The sequence below is a fragment of the Panulirus ornatus genome, chromosome 73 (genome assembly GCF_036320965.1).
Source record: "Panulirus ornatus isolate Po-2019 chromosome 73, ASM3632096v1, whole genome shotgun sequence".
Classification (NCBI taxonomy): Eukaryota; Metazoa; Arthropoda; class Malacostraca; order Decapoda; family Palinuridae; genus Panulirus; species Panulirus ornatus.
The window spans coordinates 11,078,916-11,092,897 of record NC_092296.1 but is presented as its reverse complement, the minus strand read 5'-3'; positions in this window follow the sequence as shown (position 1 = coordinate 11,092,897).

The window sequence follows — 13,982 nt, the reverse complement described above, 5'->3', positions numbered from 1 at the left end:
AAAGAGCATGGTTGAGAGAACAGAAGAGGGTGTTTTGAAGTGGTTTGGGCACATGGAGAGGATGATTGAGGAAAGATTGACCAAGAGGATATATGTGTCGGAGGTGGAGGGAGCAAGGAGAAGAGGGAGACCAAATTGGAGGTGGAAAGATGGAGTGAAAAAGATTTTGTGTGATCGGGGCCTGAACATGCAGGAAGGTGAAAGGAGGGCAAGGAATAGAGTGAATTGGAGCGATGTGGTATACCGGGGTTGACGTGCTGTCAGTGGATTGAATCAAGGCATGTGAAGCGTCTGGGGTAAACCATGGAAAGCTGTGTAGGTATGTGTATTTGCGTGGGTGGACGTGTGTATATGCATGTGTGTGGGGGGGGGGGGCCATTTCTTTCGTCTGTTTCCTTGCGCTACCTCGCAAACGCGGGAGACAGCGACAAAGTATAAATATATATATATATATATATTTTTTTTTTTTTTTTTTTTTATACTTTGTATATATATATATATATATATATATATATATATATATATATATATATATATATATATATATATATATATATATATATATATATATATATATATTCCTTGAGTCCACGGGGAAAATGAAACACGAAAAGTTCCCAAGTTCACTTTCGTGTAATAATTACATCATCAGGAGAGACACAAGAGAGAAATATAACAGTCAGTTGATATACATCGAAGAGACGAAGCTAGGACGCCATTTGGTAAACATGTGATTGTCCAAAACATACAACGAGCGTTCATAAACTCATTCTAAAAATCTTATCAACAATAAAGTTATCTAATTTGTATAGACCATCACTAATATTAAGATTATAATTCTTTGTGTATCTAATAATGGAACATTCAATGATATTTCTCTTGGTAATAGAGTTAGAGTTAATAATTGAGATAGCGTTACTCCAGTCAATACAATGATCATAGTTTTTAACATGATTAAACAAGGCATTTGATTCTTGTCCCGTTCTTATACTATATTTATGTTGCTTAAGTCTAACAGAAAGATCCTTACCAGTCTGACCAACATAAAATTTATCACAGTTTCCACAAGGAACTTTATAGATGCAACCAAGAGAATTTTCTGGTGAATTCCTGATTAAGATATTCTTTATAGTATTATTGTTGCTAAAGCAACATTTACATTAAAGGGTTTAAGCAACATGGGAAGCAAAGTGAAATTATTATTAAAAGGGAGAACTAAAAGATTCTTGGTGTCAATGGGAGGTTTGGGCTCAACTTTATAAAATGATTCCTTGCTAACTTAAAGGATTTATCAATGAAAGGACCATGTTACTTTAACTTAGATCCAATAGAATATATCTTCTCAAACTCATCATCAATAAACTCTGGACTGCAAATACGTAATGCCCTAAGGAACATAGGTCGAAATGATGATAATTTAACTCTGTCATGTTGAGATGAGTAATAATGGATATATGAGCATACATTGGTGGGTTTTCTGTATATGCTAAACTTAAACTTGTTTCCTTGTCTATAGATCATGCAATCTAAAGATGGTAACATACCATTATTTTCATTTTCTACAGTAAATTTGATGGAAGGTACTAAATTGTTAAGTAAGGGGAGAAATATTTGTAAATTTTCATTTGTTGGCCAAACACAAAGAACATCATCTACATACCTAAACGAAATTGCATTAGAAGGTAAGATATCCTTTAGTAATTTTGTTTCAAAAAATTCCATATAAAGATTACTTAGTACAGGTGAAAGAGGGTTACCCATTGCCATACCAAATTTTTGAGCATAATAATCTCCATTAAATTGAAATACACAGTCTTTTATACACAATTTTATCAGTTCAATGAAATTAGACTTTGAAACAGGTAAATAAATATGATGCAAGACATCAAATAAATATTCTAAAAGGTCATCAACAGGAACTTTAGTGAAAAGCGAGGAAACATCAAAGCTAACTAGTTTGAAATCAAAATTAATATTGATATTGTTTAGCTTGGTGACTAAATCTACATTGTTCATGATATTAGAATTTGATACTTTACCCACTAAAGGGCTTGATAAAGAAACTAACCATTTTGACAGTTTATATGTGATGGAGCCTACTGAACTCACTATAGGTCTTGCTGGAAAATTTTGTTTATGTGTTTTGATAAGTCCATACATATATGGCAATGAAGTGGATAAAGATGACAAACTTTTGATAAGAGAACTGTTACCTCTCAACAACAACTTCATTTCTTTATTGAAGTGAGAATTAACTGCTTCTAAGGGATTTTTACTAAGTTTAGAATATGTTGTGTTATCATTTAGAAAATCATTCATTTTAGATAAATAGTTACTTTTGTCTAAAATCACAACATAGTAATATGTATATCCTTTTCTTTTTTTTCAAGGTGTTAATAGCTCTTATGAATCTTTTAGGGCAATTATCTTCCACTAGTTTTGACAAACTGGCATACACTAAACCCTTACAGATATCAATATCATCATTACTTAAATTACTGTATTTTTCTAAATTACAAAAAGACTTTGTGACATCAACACAGCTGGTTTCTCTGTTGGAGCACACAAATTGCACAATTGCACTTGGGAACTTTTCGTGTTTCATTTTCCCCGTGGACTCATATGAATATCTTGATCACACGCAAAATTGTGATCCTTTCAAATATTATTTTTTATTATTATACTTTGTCGCTGTCTCCCGCGTTTGCGAGATAGCGCAAGGAAACAGACGAAAGAAATGGCCCAACCGCCCCCCCCATACACATGTATATACATACGTCCACACACGCAAATATACATACCTACACAGCTTTCCATGGTTTACCCCAGACGCTTCACATGCCCTGCTTCAATCCACTGACAGCACGTCAACCCCGGTATACCACATCGCTCCAATTCACTCTATTCCTTGCCCTCCTTTCACCCTCCTGTATGTTCAGGCCCCGATCACACAAAATCTTTTTCACTCCATCTTTCCACCTCCAATTTGGTCTCCCTCTTCTCCTTGTTCCCTCCACCTCCGACACATATATCCTCTTGGTCAATCTTTCCTCACTCATCCTCTCCATGTGCCCAAACCACTTCAAAACACCCTCTTCTGCTCTCTCAACCACGCTCTTTTTATTTCCACACATCTCTCTTACCCTTACGTTACTCACTCGATCAAACCACCTCACACCACACATTGTCCTCAAACATCTCATTTCCAGCACATCCATCCTCCTGCGCACAACTCTATCCATAGCCCACGCCTCGCAACCATACAACAAATACAAATATATATATATATATATATATATATATATATATATATATATATATATATATATATATATATATATATATATATATATATGTGTGTGTGTGTGTGTGTGTGTGTGTGCTTGCTGGTTATTTGAAATTATACAACTTTCAACTAAGTTGTATGACACGAGTCACATTTCATATAACAATAATTGATAAAAAAATTATAGATAAACAGCAGACAAAAAGGCTCTGCATGATCTCTTATCAGGATTATATTCTTTCAAAATTTCAAGATAACTTAAATTATCATGTGTTAACCTGGATATAATTTATTCAGTTAAACTAATGACTATACAAAAACATCATAATACTAAGTTAGCATCTTTCAAGTAAGTAATATTTCCCTTAATTAGTATTCTATTCTTGTACTTTTTTTATATTATTTAATTAATGTTATAAGTTACAATAATGTAGCGTTATCCTAAATTGTAGTGTGTCAGTTGATTCAAAATTATAACTTCATAAGTTGACCAGACTAATAATAATGGTTTCCTTAATGACTAAATGAAACAAATTATTTGAACTTGTGTTTTATTGTTGATAATGATAATTTACATTATTTACAAGGTCACACTTGAAAAAGGATTAATATTCCAGATAAGTGAGAGGCGATTACTGAGAAAGTGATATGAGACAATAACCAGAGCTGCTGGTGGATGACTGTCCTTCCTTATTGTTTTGGAAAATGGATATAGTTGGGTCAAAATGGATATAGTTGGGTCAAAATGGATATAGTTGGGTCAAAATGGATATAGTTGGGTGAAAATGGATGTAGTGGGGTCAAAATGGATATAGTTGGGTCAAAATGGATATAGTTTGGTCAAAATGGATATAGTAGAGTCAAAATGGATATAGTTGGGTCAAAATGGATATAGTTGGGTCAAAATGGATATACTAGGGTCAAAATGGATATAGTTGGGTCGAAATGGATATAGTTGGGTCAAAATGGATATAGTTGGGTCAAAATGGATATAGTTGGTTCAAAATGGATATAGCGGGGTCAAAATGGATATAGTTGGGTCAAAATGGATATAGTTGGGTCAAAATGAATATAGTGGGGTCAAAACGGATATAGTGGGGTCAAAATGGATATAGTTGGGTCAAAATGGATGTAGTTGGGTCAAAATGGATATAGATGGGTCAAAATGGATATAGTTGGGTGAAAATGGATATAGTTGGGTCAAAATGGATATAGTTGGGTCAAAATGGATATAGTTGGGTCAAAATGGATATCGTTGGGTCAAAATGGATATAGTTGGGTCAAAATGAATATAGTTGGGTCAAAACGGATATAGTGGGGTCAAAATGGATATAGTTGGGTCAAAATGAATATAGTGGGGTCAAAATGGATATAGATGGGTCAAAATGGATATAGTTGGGTCAAAATGGATACAGTTGGGTCAAAATGGATATAGTTAGGTCAAAATGGATATAGTTGGGTCAAAATGGATATAGTTGGCTCAAAAAAAAAAAAAAAAGAAAAATATAAGAAATTAATAATAATAGAATTTCCAAACATCTGAGGTAAACTATAATTTTTTTGTCTTATTACAAAGTAACTATTTCAATTGATCACTGAAAATAGTAAACCTGTTATCACCGTTGTATTTGGTGTATAATACGATAGTAAACCTGTTATCATCGTTGTATTTGGTGTAAAATACGATAGTAAACCTGTTATCATCGTTGTATTTGGTGTATAATACGATAGTAAACCTGTTATCATCGTTGTATTTGGTGTTTAATCTTAATATTAGTGATGGTGTATACAAATTAGATAACTTTATTGTTGATCAAATTTGTAAAATGAATAGTTTATGAACGCTCGTTGTATGTTTTGGACAATCATATGTTTACCAAATGGCGTCCTAGGTTCGTCTCTTCGATGTATATCAACTGACTTGTATTTCTTTCTTGTGTCTTCCCTGATGATGTGATAATTCCACGAAAGTGCACTTGGGAACTTATCGTCTTTCATTTTCCCCGTGGACTCATAGGAATATCTTGATCACGCGCAAAAATTGTGATCCTTCCCAATATATATATATATATATATATATATATATATATATATATATATATATATATATATATATATATATATATGACGAGTGACGAATGGGGCCTTTGTTGTCTTCCTAGCGCTACCTCGCGCACATGAGGGGGGAGGGGGTTGTTATTTCATGTTTGGCGGAGTGGCGATGGGAATGAATTAAAGGGAGATAGTACGAATTATGCACGTGTATATATATATATATATATATATATATATATATATATATATATATATATATATATATATATATATATATATATATATATATATATATTATCCCTGGGGATAGGGGATTAAGAATACTTCCCACGTATTCCCTGCGTGTCGTAGAAGGCGACTAAAAGGGGAGGGAGCAGGGGGCTGGAAATCCTCCCCTCTCGTTTTTTTTTTTTCATTTTCCAAAAGAAGGAACAGAGGGGGCCAGGTGAGGATATTCCAAAAAAGGCCCAGTCCTCTGTTCTTAACGCTACCTCGCTAACGCGGGAAATGGCGAATAGTTTAAAAGAAAGAAAGAAAGATATATATATATATATATATATATATATATATATATATATATATATATATATATATATATATATGGTTGAGATATATAGGTATGTACGTTTACGTGGTTGGACGTGTATGTATATACATGTGTATGTGGGTGGGTTGGGCCGTTCTTTCGTCTGTTTTCCTTGCGCTACCTCGCAAAGGCGGGAGACAGCGACAAAGTAGAATTATATATATATATATATATATATATATATATATATATATATATATATATATATATATATATATATATATATATATGTATAAATTTGTTGAGTATTCCTGGTAAATTATATGGGAGGGTATTGATTGAGAGGGTTGAAGGCATGTACAGAGCATCAGATTGGGGAAGAGCAGTGTGGTTTCAGAAGTGGTAGAGGATGTGTGGATCAGGTGTTTGTTTTGAAGTATATATGTGAGAAATACTTAGAAAAGCAAATGGATTTGTATGTAGCATTTATGGATCTGGAGAAGGCATATGATAGAGTTGATAGAGATGCTCTGTGGAAGGTATTAAGAATATATGGTGTGGGAGGCAAGTTGTTAGATGCAGTGAAAAGTTTTTATCGAGGATGTAAGGCATGTGTACGTGTAGGAAGAGAGGAAAGTGATTGGTTCTCAGTGAATGTAGGTTTGCGGCAGGGGTGTGTGATGTCTCCATGGTTGTTTAATTTGTTTATGGATGGGGTTGTTAGGGAGGTGAATTCAAGAGTTTTGGAAAGAGGGGCAAGTATGAAGTCTGTTGGGGATGAGAGAGTCTGGGAAGTGAGTCAGTTGTTGTTCGCTGATGATACAGCGATGGTGGCTGGTTCATGTGAGAAACTGCAGAAGCTGGTGACTGAGTTTGGTAAAGTGTGTGAAAGAAGAAACTTAAGAGTAAATGTGAATAAGAGTAAGGTTATTAGGTACAGTAGGGTTGAGGGTCAAGTCAATTGGGAGGTGAGTTTGAATGGAGAAAAACTGGAGGAAGTGAAGTGTTTTAGATATCTGGGAGTGGATCTGGCAGCGGATGGAACCATGGAAGCGGAAGTGGATCATAGGGTGGGGGAGGGGGCGAAAATTCTGGGAGCCTTGAAGAATGTGTGGAAGTCGAGAACATTATCTCGGAAAGCAAAAATGGGTATGTTTGAAGGAATAGTGGTTCCAACAATGTTGTATGGTTGCTAGGCGTGGGCTATGGATAGAGTTGTGCGCAGGAGGATGGATGTGCTGGAAATGAGATGTTTGAGGACAATGTGTGGTGTGAGGTGGTTTGATCGAGTAAGAAACGTAAGGTTGAGAGAGATGTGTGGAAATGAAAAGAGCGTGGTTGAGAGAGGAGAATAGGGTGTTTTGAAATGGTTTGGGCACATGGAGAGAGTGAGTGAGGAAAGATTGACCAAGAGGATATATGTGTCGGAGGTGCAGGGAACGAGGAGAAGAGGGAGACCAAATTGGAGGTGGAAAGATGAAGTGAAAAAGATTTTGTGTGATCGGGGCCTGAACATGCAGGAGGGTGAAAGGAGGGCAAGGAATAGAGTGAATTGGAGCGATGTGGTATACCGCGGTTGACGTGCTGTCAGTGGATTGATCCAGGGCATGTGAAGCGTCTGGGGTAAACCATGGAAAGCTGTGTAGGTATGTATATTTGCGTGTGTGGACGTGTATGTATATACATTGTGTATGGGGGTGGGTTGGGCCATTTTTTTCTTCTGTTTCCTTGCGCTACCTCGCAAACGCGGGAGACAGCGGCAAAAAAAGAAAAAAAAATGTTTGTGTGTGTGTGTGTCCGTGATTACTGGCAAATTGAAACTTGAAAATTTCAAACAACTTTCATAAAACGAATCACATTTCAAATAAGAACAATTGGTGAAAAATTAATGATAAAAAGCAGAGAGAAAATTGTCTGCATGATCTCTTATCAGGATTATATTCCTTCAAAATTTTGCTATTTAGATAATTATCAAATATCAACCAGGATATTACTTATTCAGTTAAAATAATGTCTATACAAAAAATCATAATACTAAGTTAGCATCTTTCAAGTAAGTAATATTTCCTTTAATTTGTATTTTATTCTTATACTTTTTTATATTATATAATTAATGTTATAAGTTACTTACAATAATGTAGCGTTATCATAAATTGTAGTGTGTCAGTTGATTCAAAATTATAACTTCATAAGTTGACCCGCCTAATAATAATGGTTACCTTAATGACTAACTGAAACAAATTATTTGAACTTGTGTTTTATTGTTGATAATGATAATTTACATTATTTACAAGGTCACACTTGAAAAAGGATTAATATTCCAGATAAGTGAGAGGCGATTACTGAGAAAGTGATATGAGACAATGACCAGAGCTGCTGGTGGATGACTGTCCTTCCTTATTGTTTTGGAAAATGGATATAGTTGGGTCAAAATGGATATAGTTGGGTCAAAATGAATATAGTTGGGTCAAAATGGATATAGTTGGGTCAAAATGGATATAGTTGGGTCAAAATGGATATAGTTGGGTCAAAATGGATATAGTTGGTTCAAAATGGATATAGTTGGGTCAACATGGATATAGTGGGGTCAAAATAGATATAGTTTTGTCAAAATGGATATAGTGGGGTCAAAATGGATATAGTTGGGTCAAAATGGATATAGTTGGGTCAGAATGGATATAGTTGGGTCAAAATGGATATAGTTGGGTCAAAATTGATATAGCGGGGTCAAAATGGATATAGTTGGTTGAAAATGGATATAGTTGGGTGAAAATGGATATAATTGGGTCAAAATGGATATAGCTGGGTCAAAATGGATATAGTTGGGTCAAAATGGCTATAGTGGGGTCAAAATGGATATAGTTGGGTCAAAATGGACATAGTTGGGTCAAAATGGATATAGTTGAGTCAAAATGGATATAGGTGGGTCAAAATGGATATAGTTTGGTCAAAATGGATATAGTTGGGTCAAAATGGGTATAGTGTGGGCGAAATGGATATAGTGGGGTCAAAATGGATATAGTTGGGTCAAAAATGGATATAGTTGGGTCAAAATGGATATAGTGGGGTCAAAATGGATATAGTTGGGTCAAAAATGGATATAGTTGGGTCAAAATGTAAAATGATAGAAATAAAATATAAAGAAATTGCAAACATTTGAATTAAACTATACATTTGTTTCTCTTATCACAGAGTAACTACTTTAATTGATCAATGAAAATAATAAACCTTTTATTATCGCTGTATTTGGTGTATAATACGATAGCTTGTTATTTACAGTTACTGTATCATTATGTAACACTGTTGTATTTTGTGCAGATTTTACTGATAAAGTATTTAGTATAGTAAGGGAAAGACAGGGATTTGTATGATTACCATATATTTGTATGATTACAATATATTTGTATGATTACAATATATTTGTATGATTACCATATATTTGTATGATTACAATATATTTGTATGATTAACATATATTTGTATGATTACCATATATTTGTATGATTACCATATATTTGTATGATTACCATATATTTGTATGATTAACATATATTTGTATGATTACCATATATTTGTATGATTACCATATATTTGTATGATTACCATATATTTGTATGATTACTATATATTTGTATGGTTACCATATATTTGTATGATTACCATATATTTGTATGATTGATTACCATATATTTGTATGATTACCATATATTTATATGTTTACCATACATTTGTATGATCACCATATATTTGTATGATTACCATATATTTGCATGATTACCATATATTTGTATGATTATCATATATTTGCATGATTACCATATATTTGTATGATTACCATATATTTGTATGATTACCATATATTTGTATGATTACCATATATTTATATGATTACCATATATTTGTATGATTACTATATATTTGTATGATTACCATATATTTGTATGATTACCATATATTTGTATGATTACCATATATTTGTATGATTACTATATATTTGTATGGTTACCATATATTTGTATGATTACCATATATTTGTATGATTACCATATATTTGTATGATTACCATATATTTGTATGATTACCATATATTTATATGTTTACCATATATTTGTATTATTACCATATATTTGTATGATTACCATATATTTGCATGATTACCATATATTTGTATGATTACCATATATTTGCATGATTACCATATATTTGTATGATTACCATATATTTGTATGATTACCATATATTTGTATGATTACCATATATTTATATGATTACCATATATTTGTATGATTACTATATATTTGTATGATTACCATATATTTGTATGATTACCATATATTTGTATGATTACCATATATTTGTATGATTACTATATATTTGTATGATTACCATATATTTGTATGATTACCATATATTTGTATGATTACCATATATTTGTATGATTACCATATATTTGTATGATTACTATATATTTGTATGATTACCATATATTTGTATGATTACCATATATTTGTATGATTACCATATATTTATATGTTTACCATATATTTGTATTATTACCATATATTTGTATGATTACCATATATTTGCATGATTACCATATATTTGTATGATTACCATATATTTGCATGATTACCATATATTTGTATGATTACCATATATTTGTATGATTACCATATATTTGTATGATTACCATATATTTATATGATTACCATATATTTGTATGATTACTATATATTTGTATGATTACCATATATTTGTATGATTACCATATATTTGTATGATTACCATATATTTGTATGATTACTATATATATGTATGATTACCATATATTTGTATGATTACCATATATTTGCATGAATACCATATATTTGTATGATTACCATATATTTGTATGATTACTATATATTTGTATGATTACCATATATTTGTATGATTACCATATATTTGTATGATTACCATATATTTGTATGATTACCATATATTTGTATGATTACCATATATTTGTATGATTACCATATATTTGTATGATTACCATATATTTGTATGATTACCATATGTTTGTATGATTACCATATATTTGTATGATTACCATATATTTGTATGATTACCATATATTTGTATGATTACCATATATTTGTATGATTACCATATATTTGTATGATTGCCATATATTTGTATGATTACCATATATTTGTATGATTACCATATATTTGTATGATTACCATATATTTGTATGATTACCATATATTTATATGATTACCATATATTTGTATGATTACCATATATTTATATGATTACCATATATTTGTATGATTACCATATATTTGTATGATTACCATATATTTGTATGATTACCATATATTTGTATGATTACCATATATTTGTATGATTACCATATATTTGCATGATTACCATATATTTGTATGATTACCATATATTTGTATGATTACCATATATTTGTATGATTACCATATATTTATATGATTACCATATATTTGTATGATTACCATATATTTGTATGATTACCATATATTTGTATGATTACCATATATTTATATGATTACCATATATTTGTATGATTACCATATATTTGTATGATTACCATATATTTGTATGATTACCATATATTTGCATGATTACCATATATTTGTATGATTACCATATATTTGTATGATTACCATATATTTGTATGATTACCATATATTTATATATTTTGTGCTACGGGGAGAGAGTTTACCACTGGTGTTGCCAGTCTCTTAACTTTGTACATTTGTACCAGGTCTATACTGCTGTTTACACACACACACACACACACACACACACACACACACACACACACACACACACACACACTCGGGCCTCCGTTGTGTAGTGGATAGTGTTGCTGACCATGAGTCATCACGGGCCAGCCCGAGATCGGATCAGCATGGTTTCGAATCCTGGGAATCGCTGTTTGTGTACATCCAACCCAGGTGTTCATCCTCTCCTTTGGGGCTCTACCTCCACATGGCGTTAACCTTCCTCTACCTCCACATGGCGTTAACCTTCCTCTACCTCCACATGGCGTTAACCTTCCTCTACCTCCACATGGCGTCAACCTTCCTCTACCTCCACATGGCGTTAACCTTCCTCTACCTCCACATGGCGTTAACCTTCCTCTACCTCCACATGGCGTTAACCTTCCCCTACCTCCACGTGGCGTTAACCTTCCTCTACCTCCACATGGCGTTAACCTTCCTCTACCTCCACATGGCGTTAACCTTCCTCTACCTCCACATGGCGTTAACGTTCCTCTACCTCCACGTGGCGTTAACCTTCCTCTACCTCCACAAGGCGTTAACCTTCCTTTTTTTCTATCTTTTTTTTTTGCTATGTCGCTGTCTCCCGCGTTTGCGAGGTAGCGCAAGGAAAGAGACGAAAGAAATGTCCCATCCCACCCCATACACATGTATATACATACGTCCACACACGCAAATATACATACCTACACAGCTTTCCATGGTTTACCCCAGACGCTTCACATGCCCTGGATCAATCCACTGACAGCACGTCAACCCCGGTATACCACATCGATCCAATTCACTCTATTCCTTTCCCTCCTTTCACCCTCCTGCATGTTCAGGCCCCGATCACACAAAATCTTTTTCACTCCATCTTTCCACCTCCAATTTGGTCTCCCACTTCTCCTCGTTCCTTTGACCTCCGACACATATATCCTCTTAGTCAATCTTTCCTCACTCATTCTCTCCATGTGCCCAAACCATTTCAAAACACCCTATTCTGCTCTCTCAACCACGCTCTTTTTATTTCCACACATCTCTCTTACCCTTACGTTACTTAATCGATCAAACCACCTCAAACCACACATTGTCCTCAAACATCTCATTTCCAGCACATCCATCCTCATGCGCACAACTCTATTCATAGCCCACGCCTGGCAACCATACAACATTGTTGGAACCACTATTCCTTTAAACATACCCATTTTTGCTTTCCGAGATAATGTTCTCGACTTCCACACATTCTTCAAGGCTCCCAGGATTTTCGCCCCCTCCCCCACCCTATGATCCACTTCCGCTTCCATGGTTCCATCCGATGCCAGATCCACTCCCAGATATCTAAAACACTTTACTTCCTCCAGTTTTTCTCCATTCAAACTCACCTCCCAATTGACTTGACCCTCAACCCTACTGTACCTAATTATCTTGCTCTTATTCACATTTACTCTTAACTTTCTTCTTTCACACACTTTACCAAACTCAGTCACCAGCTTCTACAGTTTCTCACATGAATCAGCCACCAGCGCTGTATCATCAGCGAACAACAACTGACTAACTTCCCAAGCTCTCTCATCCCCAACAGACTTCATACTTGCCCCTCTTTCCAAAACTCTTGCATTCACCTCCCTAACAACCCCATCCATAAACAAATTAAACAACCATGGAGACATCACACACCCCTGCCGCAATCCTACATTCACTGAGAACTAATCACTTTCCTCTCTTCCTACACGTACACATGCCTTACGTCCTCGTTAAAAACTTTTCACTGCTTCTAACAACTTGCCTCCCACACCATATATTCTTAATACCTTCCACAGAGCATCTCTATCAACTCTATCATATGCCTTCTCCAGATCCATAAATGCTACATACAAATCCATTTGCTTTTCTAAGTATTTCTCACATACATTCTTCAAAGCAAACACCTGATCCACACATCCTCTACCACTTCTGAAACCACACTGGTCTTCCCCAATCTGATGCTCTGTACATGCATTCACCCTCTCAATCAACACCCTCCCATATAATTTCCCAGGAATACTCAACAAACTTATACCTCTGTAATTTGAGCACTCACTCTTATCCCCTTTGCCTTTGTACAATGGCACTATGCACGCATTCCGCCAATCCTCAGGCACCTCACCATGAGTCATACATACATTAAATAACCTTACCAACCAGTCAATAATACAGTCACCCCCTTTTTTAATAAATTCCACTGCAATACCATCCAAACCTACTGCCTTGCCGGCTTTCATCTTCCGCAAAGCTTTTCGTACCTCTTCTCTGTTTACCAAATCATTTTCCCTAACCCTCTCACTTTGCACACCAC